Source organism: Catharus ustulatus, chromosome 12, assembly GCF_009819885.2.
Source record: "Catharus ustulatus isolate bCatUst1 chromosome 12, bCatUst1.pri.v2, whole genome shotgun sequence".
NCBI lineage: Eukaryota > Metazoa > Chordata > Aves > Passeriformes > Turdidae > Catharus > Catharus ustulatus.
In genome coordinates, this window is record NC_046232.1 from 2,757,095 (window position 1) to 2,776,141 (window position 19,047).

The 19,047-nt window shown below is 46.7% G+C and overlaps 1 protein-coding gene across 5 annotated transcripts in view; it reads left to right on the forward strand.

Annotated features, from left to right (window-relative positions):
• CSNK1G1 (casein kinase 1 gamma 1) overlaps positions 1-19,047 on the forward strand; it is a 108,491-nt gene that overhangs the window by 58,529 nt on the left and 30,915 nt on the right. The window lies entirely within an intron of this gene.

Consider the following 19,047-nt stretch of genomic DNA (forward strand, 5'->3'; position numbering starts at 1 on the left):
TGGGGACAAACGAGCTCTCACTCCAACTTGACCAGATGCTTTTGCATCTCCAAGTGCTGCCAGAAGCAGCTCAAGTCTCCAGCATGTTTCTGGTATTGGATACATCTCTTTGAGCATGTCATTTGTCCCCTGTACTTGAAGTTTGTGGAATAAACTAAGTTACTTGTTGTCCTGGTTTGGAGGACAGGTACTGCCAAGAAAAAGGCAGGAACTCCTCCTGAAATGGAGAGTGAAAATCCCTCCCTCCAATTTTTTATAATTTGGAAATGAAAGGGCTTTCAGGCAAAGATACGGGTTTAGGAATAACAGTTCTTTACTGATATAGCTACAAGACAAACAAGAACAACATGAAAATCAGCAACAAAACAGAACAAAACTCAGTTCCAGTCCCTTTTCCAGTCACGGACACTCTTCTCCTCTGCACGGCCCTGGTGGGGACCAGGGCAGGGCCCTTGCAGCCGCAACAGGAGCAGGGAGGTGGAGGAGGAGGCGGCAAGGCCATGTCCCAGGTGGGAGGAGGGTGAAGGAAGAACTCCCCGCTCACTGTTTGGTCCCAGTTCTCAGCAGTGTTCTCAGAGGCAGGAGGCTGTAGCAGAGCAGGGTGCAGGGCAAATCCAACCGCAGAGAAACCTCTCTCCTCTGCGGTCAGACTGGCGTGTGTCCCAAGGAAGAAAAAAAATCAACACCTCTCAGACCCCCCAAACCCTGCCAGTGATTGAGGAAGGGAGACAGTCCCCACCCACCCCTTTGTCTTGAGCAATCAAAAGCTGGGGGAGCCACCTGGCAGACTTCCTTAGCATGATAATGGAAAAAATTCTCCACAAAGGGGGAAGAGTAAAATGCCCCCAACCCCCAACATTATCCACCCCGAATTTTTCCCATGCTAACATACTACATCAAATTAGAACCTTTAAATTATATACATACATGCAGTTACAGACACAGTATCATAAATACTTCACCCTAGGACAAGGTCTCCTTGGGATAGGCATCGGGTTTTTCCATCCTTTTGCATCACCCACCAGGTACAACCTGGTCCTTGAGCAAAAACCACCCCACGGACAGGATTGTCTTTGCTGGAGGCAGAGTTCACCCAAACAGTTTTCCCTAGCATACCTCTCATGTGTACCACTGGAACCTTATCCCCATCTGGTGTTCCCAAAAGCTCAGATTGGGCAGGGCCTGCTCGGTTAGTGGAACCTCGGGTATTCACTAACCATGTGGCCTTTGGTAGATTACTCTCCCAGTTCTTGAAAGTCCCCCCACCAAGTGCCTTCAAGGTGGTTTTAAGCAGGCCATTGCACTGTTCGACCTTCCCAGCTGCAGGTGCATGGTAGGGGATGTGGTACACCCACTCAATGCCGTGTTCCCTAGCCCAGCTGTTTATGAGGCTGTTCTTGAAATGAGTCTGACTCAGTTCTCTCAGGGGTACCATGCCTCCAAAGGACCTGTTTCTCAAGGCCCAGGATGGTGTTCCGAGCAGTAGCATGAGGCACAGGGTAGGTCTCCAACCATCCGGTGGTGGCTTCCACCATGGTCAGCACGTAGCGCTTGCCTTGGTGGGTCTGAGGCAGTGTGATGTAGTCAATCTGCCAGGCCTCCCTGTACTTGTACTTGGACCAACGCCCACCATACCAGAGGGGCTTCACTCGCTTGGCCTGTTTGATGGCAGCGCAGGTCTCACAGTCATGGATAACTTGAGAGATACTGTCCATGGTTAGATCCACTCCTCGGTCTCATGCCCACTTATACGTGGCGTCTCTGCCCTGATGACCTGAGGCATTATGAGCCCATCGAGCCAGGAACAATTCTCCCTTGTGTTGCCAATCCAAGTCTATTTTTGACACCTCTATCTTTGAGGCCTGATCAACCTGCTCATTGTGTTGGTGTTCCTCATTAGCCCAACTCTTGGGGATACGGGCATCCACATGACGAACTTTCACAGGTAGCTTCTCTACCCGGGTGACAATGTCTTTCCACTCATCAGCAGCCCAGATTGATTTTCTCCTATGTTACCAGTTTGCCTTTTTCCACCTTTCCAGCCAACCCCACAGAGCATTGGCTACCATCCACGAGTCAGTATAAAGGTAGAGCTTTGGCCACTTCTCTCTTTCAACAATGTCCAGGGCCAGCTGAACAACTTTGAGTTCAGCAAGCTGACTTGATCCACCTTCTCCTTCGGTAGCTTGTGCAACCTGTCGAGTGGGGCTCCATACGGCTGCTTTCCACTTCCGGTTCATCCCCACGACGCGGCAGGAGCCATCGGTGAAAAGAGCGTAGCATGTTTCATCTGCTGGCAGTTGGTTATACGGTGGGGCTTCCTCAGCGCGGCTCACTTGTTCTTGCTCCTCATCATCGGCGAGACCAAAATTTTCACCTTCTGGCCAGTTCATAATTATCTCCAAAATCCCAGGGCAATTTGGGTTTCCAGTAGGGGCGCGTTGTGTGATGAGGGCAATCCACTTGCTCCATGTGGCGTCGGTGGCGTGGTGGGTAGAGGGAACCTTTCCTTTGAACATCCACCCCAGCACTGGTAGTCGGGGTGCCAGGAGGAGTTGTGCTTCCGTCCCAATCACCTCTGAGGCAGCTTGGACTCCTTCATAGGCAGCCAAGATCTCCTTCTCTGTGGGAGTGTAATTGGCTTCAGACCCTCTGTAGCTTTGGCTCCAGAATCCCAGAGGTCAGCCTCGAGTCTCCCCAGGCACCTTCTGCCAAAGGCTTCAGGACAAGCCATGGTTCCCGGCTGCAGAATAAAGCACATTCTTCACCTCTGGTCCCGTCCTGACTGGGCCAAGGGCTACTGCATGAGCGATCTCCTGCTTGATCTGGGCAAAGGCTTGCTGCTGCTCAGCACCCCAGTGAAAATAATTTTTCTTACGGGTGACCAGGTAGAGAGGGCTCACAATCTGGCTGTACTCGGGAATGTGCATTCTCCAAAAGCCTATGGCACCTAGGAAAGCTTGTGTTTCCTTCTTGCTGGTTGGTGGAGACATCGCAGTGATCTTGTTGATGACCTCAGTGGGGATCTGGCGCCGTCCATCTCGCCACTTTACTCCCAGGAACTGGATCTCTCGGGCAGGTCCTTTGACTTTGCTCTTGTTAATGGCAAAGCCGGCTCTCAGCAGAATCTGTATGATCTTTTCTCCTTTCTCAAATACCTCCACTGCCGTGTTCCCCCACACAATGATGTCATCGATGTAGTGCAGGTGTTCTGGAGCTTCACCCTTTTCCAGTGCAGCCTGGATCAGTCCATGGCAGATGGTGGGGCTGTGTTTCCACCCCTGGGGCAGACGATTCCAGGTGTACTGCACGCCCCTCCATGTAAAGGCAAACTGAGGCCTGCACTCTGCTGCCAGGGGAATGGAGAAAAATGCGTTGGCAATGTCAGTGGTGGCATACCACCTTGCTGCCTTGGACTCCAGCTCGTACTGGAGTTCCAGCATGTCCGGCACGGCAGCGCTCAGAGGTGGAGTCACTTCGTTCAACGCACGATAGTCCACAGTCAATCTCCATTCTCCATCAGACTTGCGCACGGGCCAGATGGGGCTGTTGAAGGGTGAGTGGGTTTTGCTGACCACCCCTTGGCTCTCCAGCTCACGGATCATCTTGTGGATGGGGATCGCGGCATCTCGATTCGTCCGGTACTGCCGGCGGTGCACTGTTGAGGTGTCAATTGGCACTTGTTGCTCTTCCACCTTCAGGAGTCCCACTGCAGATGGGTTTTCTGACAGTCCAGGCAAAGTGTTCAACTGCTTAATGCCCTCTACTGCTACAGCAGCTATTCCAAAAGCCCACCTGAATCCCTTTGGGTCTTTGCAATAGCCATTCCTGAGAAAGTCTATGCCTAAAATGTGTTGTGCCTATGGGCCAGTTACAATTGGATGTTTCTGCCACCCCTCCCCTGTCAGACTCACCTCAGCTTCCAGCAAAGTCAGTTCCCTCCCTGAGTTCACGTACCCGTGCTGCCAGGACAGAAGTGGGTTTCCCATCCCATTTTCCCATGTCTTTCCCATGGTCATGCAGAAAAAACCATAGGTCAGCTCATGGGGTGTACCCTCTTTCCCTAGCTGGGGAGCACTGGATGAGACTCGCACCGGTGCTGCATTGATCTTTCTCACCTCTTTCCTTATCTGCCTTATCTCCCCTCTTATCCCCCCTCACCTCCTTCATCTCCTCCCTTATCCCTGCCTGTATGCAATCCTTGACCAAGGCAGAAACCTGGGCCTGCACTGCGCCATTTCATACTGTGAAAATCCCTAAGCTTGTTAGCAACAGAGCTCACTGTTTGTCGGTGCTCATCAGCATTAATCATTGCAATGAAGGTGGTGTATTGAGATGGCCCTCGGTTTGCCAGATTCCACAGCATGTGCCCTGTGCACCTGACCTTGTCAGGGTCATTGTCATGCTGTCCATCCCTCCCAAAGAGTACCTCCAGTACCGCCACTTCCCTCAGCTGTTGGATCCCTTCGTCAAGGGTCTTCTAGTGCATTCTATGGTGGTGCTCCTGCATTCTTTCTCTGTTGACAAACCTCTCTCACACTCATTAAAACCTGCTTCCAGAGGGGAAGGGGGCATGGCTCCCTTTAGAATATCTGGTCCACACCTGAGCCCTGGGACAGGGATCCCAAATTCCTTGCCTCTGTACCATCCAAGTGCACACCTGTTCCTGTAAGTTCCCAGACCTGAAGTAACCAAGTTGTCAAAGCCTCCCGGCCCCGTCGTGCAATATCTTTCTGCAGATTGCAGAGATTTTCATAAGACAGGGACCAGGTGATGATTTCAACCTCTGGCTCCCTGCTGGTTGTGAGGGCCCTCCTCTCTGATCCTCCTTGTCTAGGTGCCTTGTTTTCATCTTAGACTTTCTAGTTTCCACAGGGGCGACTGCTGCTGGCTGTGTCTGCCCTTGGAATTCAGCTGGAACATGGGCACATGTAACATCTATGGGTTCCACTGCGGCATCGTTGGATTCTCCCCCTTTAAGGCAGGGTTTCTCAGCAGCTGGGGAAAGGTACTCCTTCATCATCTGGCTCATCTCACGCATCTCCTTCACCAAAACCCCCACCCACTCCAGGTGGTTCCTTTCTGAGGTGGGCTGTGGGGCAGGGTCAGGCTCTGGGGCAGGGTCAATGTCTGCAGCACCATCCCTATTTCCTGGAGTAGATATCAGGGTTGTTATCCAGCTCAATCCCCCCTTATCTCTAAATGTTAGATAGAGCAAGTCTATCAGTAACACCAGTATGATATCATTAGCATTTAGAGGAGATTTGAACCCTTCAAAAACTGGTGGGGTAGACCCAAAAATCTGGGTGAAGGGTTGGGAGAAAATTTCCCCTGGTGTCATTCCCTCACAGTAGGTGCCATTATTAAAGTAACCCCAAAAACATACAGTCAGTGTGTGATAGCCCTGAATCCATGTACCCACCTTCCAAAGGAAGTTAAAAATCCATTAATTCCTCACCTTATCAGCCCATAAAACAAGCTGGATAACAGCCACAGTGGCCTTAGTTATAGGGCCCATGTTTAGATAAGGGCTTGCAAAAGGGAGAGCTATATATGTGATCACGTGCAGCCCAAACCGGGTTAAACTGGACCACTTGTTGCTAGCACACAAAAAATCAGCCTTAGGCAACTGAAGAACTGTTATTCCTGTTCTTACCCTCTTTTCAATGCCCTCAGTGCCCCATGTTGGGCGCCAAGACTTGTCCATGATCAAACACACCCAGCTCCTGGCTCCTGGAATGGTTCAACTTCCTGGGCACTTGCCGAAGGACAAAGCTTTGACTATGCTTGAATTGTCCTCTGCACACCCAGCAGCATCCCAGGACCCTCCTGCTTGGTTTAAGATGAGTAAAAGCAACTCTTTTCCCATGGCTTGCAGGAGTCCTGCAGTGGCTGGGTCCTGCTGGTGGCACACCAGGTCTCAGTGATTCCATTGGCTCTGTTCCTGTGGGCTCTGTTTGCTTGTGGATAACAGGAATGGTTTTTTTGTTTAGAGGCTGATTCCAGATTAGAAGAATCTAATCTTCTGTTTAGAAGCTGCTGGAACAAGTACAGAAGAGGGCACAGAAATGTTTCAGGGGCTGGAACCTCTCTGCTCTGGAGACGGGCTGAGAAAGCTGGGGATTGTTCACCTGGAGGAGAGAAGGTTCCAGGGAGACCTTAAAGTCCTTTCCAGTGCCTAAAGGGGCTCCAGGAAAGCTGGAGAGGATTTGGTACAAGGACCTGGAGTTCCAGGGCAAGAGGGAATGGTTTGCCATTTCTAGAGGGCAAGGATAGATGGGATATTGGGAAAGAATTATTGGCAGTGAGGGTGGGGAGGCCCTGGAAGTGTGCAAGGCCAGACTGGATGTGGCTTGGAGCAACCTGGTCTAATGGAATATGTCCCTGCCCATGGCAAGGAGTGAAATGAGATGGACTTTAAGGTCCCTTCCAACCCAAACCATTCTGGGATTTGCTGTCGCATTTCAAAGCGCCTCTGAACCATGTGTAATGCCTTCCCTGTAAGCATCACCTTTAAAAGGTAGAATGGAGCACTGCGTACTTCCGTGTTTCTTTGGCTGCATGGAGCTGATGCCCAGGTTTCCACATAGTGACAGCTTCTGCCTGTGCACATCGTGTGCAGAAGTCATGCATTTTTGATTCAGTAGTAGTTTATTTTTATATCAGCTGGCAGATGAGTCACACCTTCCCCCACCCTTCACAGTCCCACCTTGGCACATGTGATTCATTCAGACACGTGGCACTGTGCATTGAGTTCTGTGCCATGGCTCTGTAGCCAGTGGTCATTCCCAGCATGGGCAGGTAACACTGGCAAGTGGATGTTGGACGTCATGAGCCTCCACAGTGGCGTGGTGGGGAGCAGAAGAGGAGTCTGATACGCTGGAGAATCCCAGGAAACCGAGATCTCTGCTGTCCCCAGCCCACGCAGTGGATGAGTCACAGTGTAGGAGCAGATTGTTCTGAGTCAGGGAGGGGTATGTCAGTACATATAGAATATTGACGGATTCAGTGGTTTTGTTTTAATTCCTGCTCTGTAAACAAGTTCACCTCTAATGAAGTATGGAGTCTGTGTGTTTACTTTGGGACCTCTCTGTGTTGCACAACTCGCCAGAGCAAAGCAGTCTGTTTACTTGTCAGGAGGTAGGACTGAGGGAAATGAAGGTGTTATAAATAACCAATCCTTTGCATAGTCAATATTTGCATATATATTCCCCAGTGTGGCTGAGCTGTCTGCTATCCATGCTGCCTATGGAATGCTGTCGGGATTGCCTGCATTGAGCACCTTTTTCTGTGTTGCTCTTGCTTTAACCACAAACACTTTGTATGTATCAGTGTGCTTTATGAAGAAATTCTTTCCGTGCCAGTTGCACAATGGTGTCATTCACATGGCAATTATGGGTCATTTTGGTAGAGCTCATTATAGGATGGATGTAAACGAGTCGCCTTGGTGGAGCTGCCAACGATTTTACAGAGAGGTTGTTGAGCGCAGCATTCTTCCCCAAGAAAGTGGGAGTAACTTGAGGCTGTGTGAGGGAGGGTTAGTGCAAGTGCTCCCCACCCTTGTTTAATTAAGAAGTGTGAACATACCCATTAACAGTGGCCACAGTCACTTTAATCTTCAGAATCCCACTCATATTTGCCACCTGGATGGAAACATTGCTGTGGCTGAGAGCTGAGCCAGGTCACCCCTTAGCAGGGGGATGGAGCTGCTGGGTGGGGATGATCATAAAATCAGAGTGGTTTGGATTGGAAGGGACCTTAAAGCTCATCTTGTGGCCATACGGGTAGGGACACCTTCCACTAGACCAGTTTGCTCAGAACTCTGTCCAACCTGATGCTGAGCACTTCCAGGGATTGTCCTTCTGCACCCCAAAGTGAGTTTGGACTTATGTGGAGCAATACGTGGCTGTCACTTGCAGTATTTTGTGTCCTGCTTATTGTACGGAAGGGTTTGTTCATACCTGTCACACTACAGTGTTCTGGATGAGCACTGCAGCCTCCTCCTTTGAAATACAGGAAATATTTTAGATTGCCAGTGTTCACTGGCTGTAAGGATTCAATCAGTGACTCATCTGTGCAAGGTGATACAAAACTGACATCTCTTTACAAGGAAAACAGCTTTGGGATGAATCTCATGTCAGTCATTCCCTACCTCAGATACCTGCAATGGACCCCAAGGTTTTAAGATGTTGTGTTAATTTTCTGCCAGCTAAGAAAAGTGTCTCCATTCTCAAATCAGGCACAGAAGCGTGTCCTTGGCCATAGGTGGGAGATGTTCAGCAATGGAGATACAGTTTCATTCTACTGAAGATTTTTTTTGGGCAAAAAGTGAAAACCCTCACGCTGAGCTGGTGATCAGCAAATTATGGTGATCAGCAGCTTCATTGTAAAGTCAGGGTAGTCCAAGGAGCTTGAACTTGAGGGATGCTGGACTTCCAGACTTTTGAATTGCAGAATGAAATATAGTGGATTACTGTAAAGTGCTCAGTTAGACCCTGCTGCTTTCAGAGCTGGCTTACTGTTGATCTCCAGAGAATTATGTTTCACTATTTAAAAATACTTGGCTTTCTTTTCATGTGGCCATTCCCTTGTTAGGAAGGGCTTCCTGGATGTGCACATTTCAGCATCTCAACATCAGAAGTTTTGACTTCCTTGGGCTAAATTTAGGTTTTGTCGATTGGAAGTTATCAGATGCTTTTAAAGCAAGGCCATTAATATTTGAATATGAGATTAAGACAGTTTCCTTTTTATATTCTGAAAACTCCTCACGCATCTCATACCCTTCCAGTATTTGTGCCATTAAACATGAATCAAATGCCAGCAACTCCAGGTAGCACATGAAGGGGAACAGCAGGATGCTGGAAAGCTGGAAAATGCCTTTCCTGGAGACACTTTTCCTTGAAGCCTGACATGGCCATTAACCTGTAGCAGCCGGACTTGTCCAAGCCATCCCAGATGTCTCACTAGGTTCTCCTCATAGTCAGCAGTGTCCACTAAGAGCAGGTTGTGGGTTGTGGGATGTGCTACTGCTCTGGGGATCCAGCAAGACTCAAGGAGAGAGACAGACATTTAATCATTAGGGTCTCTCTTCTGCTTCTGGTACTTTCTAGCAAACCCTGAGCTGAATTATGTCTTGCTGGCTATCAGCCCAGGCTGTGCTTGGAAACTGCAGTGCCTCAGCCATTGGAATGGGGAGGTGATGACTGCAGAACCACAGTCTGGTTTGGGTTGGGAGGGATGGTAATGCTCATCTCATTCCATTCCCTGCCATGGGCAGGGACATCTTCCACTATCCCAGGCTGCTCCAAGCCTTGTCCAACCTGGACTTGAAAACTTCCATGGATGGGGAGTCCACATGATACATGTTGTTTGAAGATAAACTTTGGAATTTATATTTACATTGAATGAAAAACCCAGTTTGGCAATGAGGGCCAGGATAATTAATAGGGATTAGGAGCTGGGGGGCTGTTCTGCTTGACCCCCTTTCCTATCCCTTCTATGAACATTCTTCAAACCATGGAGATGCTACACTGAGAAACTAGTTGAGGTCTAAAGCTATAAAATTAGTTTTCAGGGGTGCTGCTCTGTCAGGTGTTGAGCACTGCCTTCATCCAAACCTCTTTCCCCTTTGGAAGGTGGGTGCTGGATTTAGTGGGATCCCTTCCAATGCAGCAGAGGCAGCCTACACACACTGGAGATTTCTAAAGTGAAAAACTGAGTGCCAGGGAAGTCCTGTTGTGGAGGGCTGCCCACCTCCCATACAGGCTCTCCAATGGGTTTGAAATTTGTGTTTTAGCCTGTTATTGAAAAACTTCCTTTCATTGCTAAAAGATAAGCCACGGGCTCTGCCCAAGTCTGTGATGGGTCAGGCTGGAGTTCTGAAGTTTTGTAATAATTTTTCTGTCTGAAAGCGGCAATTTTCCTTTTAAAATTCCATTCCTACCCTCTCCTACTTGATTCTCTTAAGGTGAAACAGAGATGGTATCTGGAGGTTGGATCTGATTTAGCACCTCTGAACTTCTGTTTGGCAGCAGATTCTCCTGTGATAAGAGGGAGTGGGAGGTTTTCCCTCAGGTTGGAAGGACTATGTGGGTAACACTTTCCTACTCATGTGAAAAATCCCTTTCCCCTTTCAATCCTACAGTAATGATGGGATGGATGGATGCCAATCTCTTGGCTAGTTGTGGAGAGTTTACGTGCATTTGATTCTTACCCATCACTTTGTAGTTTGATGCTACTACAGGGGCAAACCTGCAAAAATCCGTCCTCCAAGTGGGACCAGTATGAGTATTGGGGGCCCAAGCTGCACCCACAGCTTTGCAGGCAGATCCCAGCAGAGCTCTGGGATGAAACATAAAGCTGTTCTGCCAGAAATGCCACCAGCTTGTCCCGCTGCAGTCTGGTGGGAATCTGGCCTTCAGATTCCTGAGCAAGGCTGAGCATCATCTTCCTCTTGAGCACCCAAAGGTGCATGTCTGATACCACTGTCTGCTTTATCCAGCTGGATCTGACTCACTGATCTGCCATCCCAGTTAAAAATGCTGTTAGTTCCAGGACAATTCCTGCCTGTTATGTGCCTTATGTCGCTGTACTGTCCTGGTGAGACTGACTGTGGCCACTGCTCAGTGCTGTGGCTGCAGCTGAGCCGCGGCTCAAGCTGTCAGACCCTCCTTGCATTGTCATTGCGGTAGTGTCACCCCGGTGTGCAACTGGGAGAAGGCAGGGAAAAGCTCTGCCTCCAGCCAACAGTCTCCTATGGAGATGAGCTGAGGAAGAGCAGGGGCCACCCAATACTTGGTGTGATCAAACCAAAATAGTTCTCTGGGCAGCAGAGGAGCAATTCAGCACAAGCAATTTGTTTTTGCTGCTTTTGTGGCATTTTTCATCTGCCCATAAGTAGGCTCTTCCCTGGCACTGCTTCTGGAGTTAAATTTGAGTGCTGCTGAGCAACCAAGAACTCCTGTTGTTGATTTTTCTTTAGATTATACCTGTAATGTCATTAACATGCATCACTTCATGTGCATAACATGTTCTTGAAGGGCAGCTGAAGGGCACTTCTGATCCCTGCTCCCTGTGACCAGGAACACCACCTGAGGGAAAAATTGGAGCTGTAGTAGGGAGGTTTAGGTTGGATGTCGCAAAAAGGTTCTTTCTCCAGAGGGTGGTTGGCACTGAACAGGCTCCCCAGGGAATGGTCATGGCCCCAAGGCTGCCACAACTCAAGGAGTGTTTGGACAAAACTCTCAGGCACAATGTGGGATTGTTGAAGACATGCAGAGACAGAAGTTGGACTCATTGGTCCTTGTAAGTCCCTTCCAGCGCTGGATATTCCATGATCCTATGAATTTGTTCTCAAAAAGAAAGAAAATTACCGAGGGCCCCATTATTTCATCTCAACTTTTCTGTTACCTGGTTCAAATTAAATGTCCCAAACCTGGCACTTATCTCCCTTTCAGAAAGTAGGGCTGAGGAATTGCACAGCAAAGGAAAACTGATCAGGAGCAACTTCCAGTTTTTCCTTGGATATTTTTTTGTGGGGGGAGGGTGGGGGGAGGGAATTTGTTTCTTTGTTGGTTTCTTTCTTTCTTTTTGTTTGGGTTTTTGTGGCTGTTCTTAAGCAGCAGAACCCAGTTGGCCATACAGGCGTGCTCTGGCAGAGCTCATGTGGCTGTGTGACCTGCAATGGAGCAGAATCACGGAATCGTTTCGATTGGAAAAGAAGCCCTCTCAGACCATCAAGTCCAGCCATACCACAGTGCTGACAAGGCCACCATGAACCCCTGTCCCCAGGTGTCACATCCATGTGACTATTAAATCCTTCCAGGAATGTTATTGAATGGCTCCTCCACTACCCTGGGCAGTTGTTCCAACTGTTTTCTTTCATCCTTGTCCTTGTATTGCAGGTGTGTGGGAAAAGGTAATAAGGATAGAACTTCAGCTAGAATATTTTTGGATGGTTTAAAATAACTCTTCTAAAATTATTTACTGGTTTTATCCTTCTCTTAAGGTGTTGTTCTATGTGCCAGCTGCCATCATCACTGGAGCAAGACATTGTGTTGGATATAAAATCCAACGGTAACATGAAGATTTGAATGTAGTGATTTCCCCCAAGCCCTAGGAATGTGAATTCAGTCTTTTGAAACTTGCCAAAAAAACAATTTATTGTGCTGTGCTTCATTCTTTTGTGTTTGTCAAGAATAGAAACAATTTCACTTAACTAATTTAGTTGTTAGAGCTAAAAAACTGCCTGTGAATGGATGTTTCTGGGTAAATTTCCCAGATTTTGAAAGTTTTCCTGCATTCGACCTTTGCAGATAGGGCTGATTCTCCTCCCAATCCTTTTTTATCTTTATGAATACAAATACGAATGTCTCCTTGGTACCCCCTCTTCAAGTGCTTCTTGCTTTGTGGATGTGAGGAGTTGTTTAGTAAAGTGAAGCCATGATATCGGGTAACCAGCTTGTACCACTCGAGGAAGATGAAATGCCACCCTGTTCTAATAACACAGCGATCCTGAGATTTGTTTTTCTGCAGTTGAAGTAAAAATCAAATTGTTTGGATTTTTACCAGCATCAAGAACAAATATGTTCTTCCTTCTGTCCTTCCCTGCTCTGTTTTTCTGCTGTTCCTTTTCCTGTACCTTTTCTTTTTGTAGATTCAAATACTACGAAAATGAAACAAACCACAACAGGGATTAAATACATCCTGCATATTCTGAGATAAGCTGGAGTGAGGCTGGAGTCTTGTAGTCCGCATGGAACTGCTTGGAGGTGACAGTAACTCTGTCAACTGTTGCATCATTATGTGCTGAGTGTCATCTCTCCCCATGAACCCTCTCTGCCATCATCAGGAGAGAAGGTGTTTATCCAATACCTTCCTGTGGCTTTCCCATCCCTGAAAGTGTTCAAGGCCAAGTTGAATGCGTCTTGGAGCAACCTGGTCTGCTGGAAGGTGTCCCTGCGCATGGCACCTTCGAGGTCCCTTCCAGCTTCTGATGTTCTCCATTGAGTTATTTTTGCTTGAGTTCAAAGAGTGTTTGAGCTGCACCTTTTCCACATCCAAGGCCGGGAATAAGGGCTTGCTCTGCCTCTCCTCTTCATCACCCACCGATGGGCTAAAGCGGAAAGTCCTGCTGCAGAAATTCCTGCCAGGCAGTGGTGCAAGAGCATTCAGCATTTGCTAGGAGAAATGATTTATTGCCCAGATGAAGTAGGGAAAAGACACTGTGAAAAGCTGGCAGCAGAGAACCGAGCATCTGGCAGCAGCTGGAGCAAATGGAGCAAGAGGGTGTTTGGGGACAGGAGATGTGCGAGGGGCTCTGGACAGGTTTAGCTGCTCTTTACCTTGCTCAGGTGAGTGAGAAAGAACTAAAGGTAAATTGTGGGCTCTCAAACCACAGTATCAGAGCTCAAGAGAGGAAGGAAATGATTCAGGAGCTTTACAGGCTGGAAGCACTCATAGCATGGTGGTCCTCTCTGTGGATCACCATTGGAGCTGCTGCGGTGCTGGCTGTCCTCCGGCTCCTCCAACCCCACTTCTCCACATGGATGTTTCTGTGTGTGGTTGTTGGATCAGATCACTATTTTAGCTTCTTTCCCTAATCTTATGCCAGTTCAAGGTTTGTGGAGCCTAGGAGTGGTTGGTGAGATTGCAGCAGACCTTTTCCACCACCTTTTTTTCCATCTGCGAGTGAGCTAGTGCTGGAGTCACAAATTGCATTTTCTTCTTGTTTTCCTTCACATCTCAACTGCTGTTTCTCAAACAAGAGAAAACACTCTTAATCACCCAAAATCTCTGTCTTTCCCTAAGCTCCTCCAGGTGAGATTGAAGGTGAAGGACTGTATTATAAAGCTTTTGCAGCTATACTTTGAAGGAAGATATCTCTGAAAGGCATCCAATTAAATATATAAAAGATCCTTAGGACAAGGTTATTTCCAGTAACAAGTCCAATCTCAGCTTTCCTCCCATCTTTCTATTTTTGAAGCAGACTATTCCAAAGTCTGAAGGGCAGGATAAGTCTTTTTACTTCCAGCTCACAGGAATTACCTGTTAGCTAACGTGCTCACGTAGATTTGCAGGGGACATGTTTGAAGAGGTTAAAAGCTGAGATCTTGGTCCAGTCGATGTTGATCACAAATCTTCTCTTTCAGCCAGGATTTTATTCCTATTTGAAAATTAAGAGAAGGGTAGATCCTCATTAGCGTAATCACGTTAAATGGGTTGACTTCTCTAAAGCAATTTGTTTAATTTGTTTGGAACATGTTTAATTTTAGCTATAGATATTCAGCCCTCTCACAGTTGCTATTTATGGTGTTCGTTGTGTAATTTTGTGTTCTGTGTTTTGTAAAAATAAACTTTCTGCTCTGAATGAGAATTTTGTGACGATTCACAGCCCATTCATCAGAGCCTCTTTAAAACCACACAGAACTTTCTGTACACCGATGTTTCTGGTGTGTGTCTGCATCTCTTTCATGAGAAAGAGTTCTTGCTGCCCACACAGCATAGGTTTCCATCAAGCATCAGCCCTTTGCTGGCCCTTGGATTGCTCCCCCCTCCCTCTGTCTTTGGAATTTGGGGCTCTTCAGAAGTGTCTCCCCTCTGCAGTATATTCAATGTCAAAACCTGCATGAAGAGAGGGTCTAAACTCTTCTTTAATTCTTGAAATTGAAGACATTAGCTTCTCTATTTGGCTACACCTCATCAAAGGACAGTGGAAAACAACTCCTCATGGGAGCAAAAACCATGATGGTTCAAAAACTGCCAATATTGATCACAAGCTCCGTATTTTTCCTGGTGATTTGCTGTATGGGGATTTGGCACTGGTTCTGCTTCCTGTACCTTCCATGCAGGGCAGGTGCTGTGAATTCTGATTTCCCTCAGACATAACCTTAGATTGGCTTCTCTACCCGTCGTCGTTTTATAATCAGTCCTGGAAATAGCTTTGGAATGTCTGTGTGCCTGAACTAATATATTTTTTTGGAGTATGTTGGATGTCTGAGGAGTTTTGTGGCCATTAGTCATGCTGTAAAACATATGGCAGCAAGATAACGTTACTCAAATCATCTGGGACACTTGATCTTGTGATGGAAGTTTCTGAAAGGTGCTGTTCTAGGTGTTTATCTGGCTCAGATGAAAGTCTCTGGAAGAGCAGTGATCATGCTTTTTGTTACTGTTCCCATTCTTGTGTTCAAGCTCAAACCAAGTATTTCTGGGTTTATCCACCATACTGCTCAACCACAGAGCATGAGGAGGGATGCAAAAGTCCCTTTTGGTGGCAGCCCAGGAGCAGTGAGAATTTAGCATCCCTGGAAAACCAAGGCCAGTCTTGGGAGTAGGGGGGAATCAAAGTCTTGAGTTTTTGGCTTTGATATCTGCATTTGCTCTCATTCCAGCAGTGATGCTTTAATCTACAAAATGTTTGCTAGGTTTTCGCTGTGCTCAGCTTGAATTTCTTCCAAGACATCACTCTGCTGAAATAGCAGAATTTGCCTGTGAATTCCAGTGCAGCAATCAGTCTGTGTTTATTGGGGTGATAAACTTCCTGTGAGAGTGAGGGTGGAGTGGGCTCTTTTCCATGTAGCTGAGCCAAATCAGTCAGCAGCGAGACCAAAGCAGTTAAGCAAATTGAGATGATTTCTGCTTGCAGCAATTTCTGCTGTAATAAACTGGTTTTCCTCCAAAGGAGAACCTGCACATACCATGCCTGTATTTTCTTCCGTTAGTGTATTGCTCCTGTTTGATACTGTGGAGAAATTCCTAGATCTGATGTGATTTCACACATTAATTGCATTAAACAGATCATGGTTTGTATTTCAAAGTCTGGAGTTCTACCTTTGAATCTTCAGTATGAGACTCTGCCCTGCTGGTGGCTTTTCATCCCACAGTCTCTGAATTCTGAGCTGCTCACCTACAGCATGACACCATTGCTTTGTGTGACCTTTCCAGTCCTCTCCTAATGCGATTGCTCTCCATTAAAAACCTCAACTCAGCTGCCCAGGCAAAAAAGTCCTTTTTCCTCCATCAATCTCTTTATTTGGCAACATCCTTAAGTATTTACAGATCTGCTGCTGATATTTATGGAGGTCCTGTGGTTCACTGTGACAATGGACTTGGCACCAGGACACAGTGCTTTTTGCTGAAATAAAGCCAAACTATGTCATAAATTATGCAGATGGGCTGTGACAAAATCCAATTTTATGCAGATTTTCTTAGCCTGATCCTTTTTACTATTCATAATGCCTCTGGAGCTGCCTGTATCTCAAGTTTCATCCAGTCTTGTCTGCCAACTCACCCATTAATTTGTACATCAAGTTCATTCTTCAAGCTTTTCCTCTTCCCAAAAAGATGGTGAATGTTGAGTTGAGTTTGAGTGAGCTGAGGATGTGTTGCACCAAGTCCCTTTATTTCCAACTTTATTTCTGTAACTAGTGGAGGGCTGAGGATCCTTTGCTTGGGCTGGGAGCTCCACAGCACTCATCAGTGATTCTCCTTTGGATCCAGGACACACTGGTGCAGCCTGGCTCTGGAATTCAGAGAGATGTTACAGCAGCTTTATCCTGGCAAAGGCAAGAGGGAAGTCCTTGACTGCAGAACTGGCAGGCAGGGAAAACCCTCAGGGAAAAATCGAACCCTAAAAATATGCCTGAAACCTCTCCTGTATTCTGACATTTAGGATACTTTTTTAATGTTCTTCACTAAGGCCTCACATTGTCAGAACTCCCACAGAAAGCAGAGCCTTCCTGAGGGTTTGAAACAAAAAGGGGACTCCTAGCTCTTGGCTGTAAGCTCTAAGTAGGTAAAGCTGAAGGAACTGGGATCCCAGAGAGCACTAAGTAGTTGCTTCCTTCCCTACATGAAATTCCCACCTTTTGGGTCATGCTGCAACCTGTCTTCCTGGTTCTTATGCCCAGTAAGAAATTCATTTTAATTGCTGTGCTCACTCCTTACTGAGTGAGGCTGTAAATGTTCTCATGTTCCCCTGGTCTGGGAACAGGATCCTTCACCTCCTTAAGAAGGAAGGAAAAATTGCAGAAATTCCTTTCTGCAATTTTATTCTCCTGCAAACCTTAGTTAGCAGAGTCCTAATCCTAATTCCTTCCCCAGTTCTACTGTTTGAGACTTGTAGAAATTGTGGTAGAGGTACTCATTGTCTATCTGTATCTAGAATCTATAATGGACTCAGGTTTAAACTTTGCATAAAATATTCTGTTACTCTCTTATTCTCTATTATTACCCTATTATTCTCTAAAAAATAGAGATGCTGATCTTGGTTGTAGAGGTGACTTTGTAGGTAAGTCCTTATCAGACTTTACTGAAAATCCAGTGGCTCACCATGAGTCACTTCAAGAGCTGTTGCAATTATTCCAGCCTTCAGCACTAAGCTGATGACATTAAATTGCCATTTGTGTTGATTTGGGGATATTTGAAAGCATCCTGGAGCTGTCTGGATCGTATCCCACCATTGTTTGCCTTTCTGAATTGCTTCTGCATCAAACCATCCTGTCTTCCTAGAGGATTTAATAACTATTACTGCTTCCTAAAGCTTAGAGCTCTGTTAGGAGCAGCAGCCTCCCAAATCCAGGCTGGGTCAGTGTTTTACATGGGACACAAAACACTAGTTAGACAAGGAATTCCTGCAATACTCTGTAATATCCCATTAATGCGTCCTGATGACAGATTCCCTGAGCATGTGAATTAATAAGATTAAAACCCTCCTCGGGTAATCTTTGTCAAACTGCATTTTGTTCTTTTGGAGCAGTACTTGGGAGCACAAGTTCTGTGATACTTAAGCTTTAGTGATCTCTGTACTGCATTTGTTACATTGTGCCCAGATTGCAGAGTTCCGGGTGCCATTGGGTGGATTAGTGGGGGCTTCCCTAAACCTGGAGTAGGACATGCACTTGTGTTGGTGACACACTCAGGCCTGAAATGTTTCACTGCCTGAGCACCTCGCAGGGCTGACACCAAACAGTGCACTTAATTATTCAAGTATTTTGCTATATCTAACATCGATCACTTATGCAAATCCAGGTGTGTGCCTGCACTTGTTTAAAACATGCCATAAAATTAATAATCACAGTGTTTTCAGGTCCCATGTGCTGTAATTTATGGATCTCTGTGGGAAGAAAGGCTGCACACATAGCAGCTCTCCTCGTGCTCAGCCTTTACACTGCATAGCAGGATGCTGCATCTTTGGGCATTCAGACAAATATTTTGTTTTGGCATAAGACAAAGCCCTATATTTCAAAACAAAACCTTTCTGTTGTGTTTTGGAGCTGCTTATGAGGTGTAGACTGGAAACACATAGATATTTAAACATGTTACCCAGCTTGGCGCTGATGCTGGGACGCCAAGTGCTGGTGCAGGTGCTGATTAGCAAAATGAGCAGTTGGACCTGCACTAAATTCCTCCTCTATAGGCTGCTATGGTTTCCTCTTTGACTCAAAGTTAATTCCAGGAGCGCTTTGCAGCTCTTAGAGTCTTCCAGCATCAAGGCTGTTTTTCTCCCTTTCCTTTTGATGACTTTCAGAAAGCTGATCCACCCAAAAATCCCCTGCCAGCTGAGTATCAACACTACTCCCACAGAACAGTCTGTTGGGTGGGAAGATGGGCTCTGGCTCCTACCAGTTCGATGTTGACAGTTGTATGTGTGCACATATGCTAATGACCATGATCACCTATTTTTGTGTGATGATTGGTCAAAATTTAAAACTTCTTCCTTTTTTAAAGGAAAAGAGGAAAAGTGTTTTTTTCCTTTTTGCTGAGTGTAAGCTTCGTGTAAGGTTGTGCTGAAAAACAAGGGCTTTGGTGACAAAGCAGCCCTTTTTTGGCTATGCTTCAATTTCTCCAAGGACTGTCTTCTTCCTAACTGCTCCAACAAGTGCCAACCCACATCTGGGGCTGTTCTCTGCCTGGTGTTTAGTGGTTCCCTAAATCCAAGCCTTTAAGCTGCCAAAGCTCTATGCTTTCAGGTGGTCTGTTAATTGCTCTGGAATCTATTTGTCTTTCCAAGGGTGTAGCTGAACAGAGCCTGCACTGGTTTAACCT